Source organism: Dendrobium catenatum, unplaced genomic scaffold (assembly GCF_001605985.2).
Source record: "Dendrobium catenatum unplaced genomic scaffold, ASM160598v2 original_scaffold_19707, whole genome shotgun sequence".
Lineage (NCBI taxonomy): Eukaryota > Viridiplantae > Streptophyta > Magnoliopsida > Asparagales > Orchidaceae > Dendrobium > Dendrobium catenatum.
In genome coordinates this window covers 1,696-4,456 of record NW_021338167.1, presented here as the reverse complement: position 1 = coordinate 4,456, position 2,761 = coordinate 1,696, and the positions used below count along the sequence as shown (strand labels likewise).

General features: G+C 32.2%; 1 long non-coding RNA gene across 2 annotated transcripts; it reads right to left on the bottom strand.

The window, feature by feature from the left end:
• Positions 1–359: 359 nt before the first annotated feature.
• Positions 360–2,455, bottom strand: LOC110107357. Of its 2 annotated transcripts, XR_003699449.1 has the most exons (4): positions 2,248–2,455; positions 2,038–2,121; positions 1,885–1,945; positions 360–1,078 (listed from the first exon to the last, which is right to left on the bottom strand). It is a non-coding gene; the product is annotated as an uncharacterized LOC110107357 (long non-coding RNA). The 2 variants fall into 2 exon arrangements; XR_002304358.2 differs by having other exon boundaries at positions 2,038–2,455.
• Positions 2,456–2,761: the final 306 nt, after the last annotated feature.

Sequence of the window (2,761 nt, the reverse complement as noted above, 5' to 3'; positions counted from 1 at the left end):
CACATGAGCATGCAAATTCTTATTCCATCTTCTTTGGATATAAAAAATTGATCTTTAACTTGAATTGAGCTTGAATTGTAATTATTAAGTCATGTCTGGCATGAATCAAGATTAGTTAGGGCCAACTTACATCTAGATTTGGCTTGGCTCAAGGTTTGATCTAATTAATTAAAGTCAATATTGAGCCATGTTCAAATCAACTTGAGATTGAATCTATGACAACATTATTAAAATTCCAATGTAAATTTTGAAACCTGAGCTACATTTATAGGCATCATGGACTTCTATTTTATTATTATTATCACAGTGCGTGTGATATCTATCGCCAAGCATCCTTCTAACTAAGGCCAATCGAGATTTTGTTTGTAAATTGAAGAACTTGTCTTTGCATAATAAAATAAAGAATTGGCCTACAGTATACATCAATAAAAAAATTATCAAATCTTGTGAAAAGCATTTATTGCACTTTATTTAGCTCTTCCTCTTCATGGATTATCTTCAAGGTTTTCCTTGGAGCAGATGGGTTTCTTAATACCTTCACATATTATATAGACCCGTTAAACAAAAACACATTAAATATTTATTATCGTCAAAATCAACCAAGGGATAAAATCTCTCTCACGGGGTTTTTTCCAGATCATCTTAAAAAGCAGAGAACAGTAACTGGGTCCTTAAATATTTGTTTGCTAAATTTCATGGTCAGAGATCTGCTTGAAAAATCTCAAGCTGAGCTTAGGTCATTCATCCTCGTGTGTAACACCCCACAGTACCCCTTAACAATACTGTAGAGTATAACAAGAATAATCATAACATTTCCAACACCAAACATCTCATTAAGTTCATTTCATTTCAGATCTATACAACATATCTTGTAAATATCATTTAATACAACAAATGAAGCATCTAATAATTTAAATACTTCAATTATAAACTTACAGAGCCACTACAGCAACCAACTAATACAAGACTAAAATATTTCATACCTCTAAAAGTAAACTTACTAATAAAGGTAACTTTAACATTAAAAGAAGAAACACTTGTATAAATTAGCTTGCATCAATCTTCTCTTTTCCCTTTCCTGTAATAACAGCTAGAAGAAAGTTCTGGTGAGCTATGAGGCTCAGCAAGTAATACAGAATTAATTAGCAATTACAATAGTATAAATGAATAATTACAACATCAAAATTATTATTGAAACATTATAAGTCATAATCAATATTATGCTTTGCTACCTTTTGAATCCTTGTTGAATATAAATTTTATGTGAAAGATTTGGCTATATTTTCATAACATTATTCAATGGAGCCCAAGTAAACATGGCATTATCGTCATTGAATTACATAGAGGCCCCTTTTGCCTCTTTTGGGATCCCTTTTGCCCCACCTGCTATGCAGGTTTCATAATTCTATGGGGTCCCTTTTGCCCCTGGGATCCCTTTTGCCCCACTTACCATGTAGTTCCGATATGGGAATCCTTTTGTCCCAACTACAATGATAAGGCATACATTATTCATAGTCAAACTTTACATTAATTTAGTATTCAACAATCTTTCATAATTCATATCATATCAGCCTTCATTATCATTCATGACATATCTCGTGTAAATTAATATGCATCAATTTTTCAAGGAATTTGACATCCTTCCAAAACATTCTCAAATAGAAAAATATTTAGATGAGCGCACAAAACATTGTCTTGAACCCATATGGTAGAATTTTATTAGCTGTAGTTCATACTTAAAATCTTGGATAAAACATTCTAAAGCAAAATAAATTACTTGCAACATATGAGTTCCTTTCTTTCAATCAGGCACTAACAATCAATTATCAATCTATAAGTAGAATTTGACAATATTCTTTTAAACATTAAATTTGCATTACTTACTTCTTTGGTGAAGAGTCTCTTCCAATCCTCTACTTCGTATTCTCCTACGATTGTAAGTCACCTACAAGTCATCACTCTACTTTATAATTACTGAAATTTAATACTCAAATAATTTGCATAAAGATCAATTCATACATAGATATAGTCATTTACCTCGTAATCTTACTTTTGCATATAACCAAATGAATATATTTCCTTCTTCTATCTATTGTTCTTTACTTCCACTTTTTCTTTCTACTGCTCCAAAAACACTACCCAAAATTACTGATTTTTAAATTAAATTGCACACTTGCATCAAACCAATTTGCTACATGAAGTCCATTAATCAAATTCATAACCTTGCAATGATTTTCTCATAATTACCTTTCAACCTTTGCCTCCCAGAATGTGTCGAATACTTCTCCAAATTTTCCTTGCAATAGTGTTTGAAAACAGTGTTGAATTTCTGCTTCACCACCACAATTTCCCTAGAGCCGAATTCAGCAAACTAGCCAGAATTCACTGTAGCGAATTCTGCTACAGTGTTTTCTGGGAATTTCTACAGATTTTTTTGTCACCATGCCGCTATCTTGCCACTGTATATATATATAGTTTTTTTTTTTGGATATTACATCGTGTACGGCAGTGCATTAAATATATCGAAAGCTACTTTGTTTTTGCTTATTGCGGGGTTAAAATGCATGTTGTCCTTGTCAGTGTCACGAGTTAATGTCCAAAATATCTCACATTTTCCCAGCACCCGCAATGTATATCGGTGAATGTCTGATCTTTCCACTATATTCCATCCATTCATTCACAATCATTGCTAGGTAGTGTTTACCTTGTAATGCATCTCATTATTTACTCCAATGTATTCTGCGTCGATAATTGCTGATTC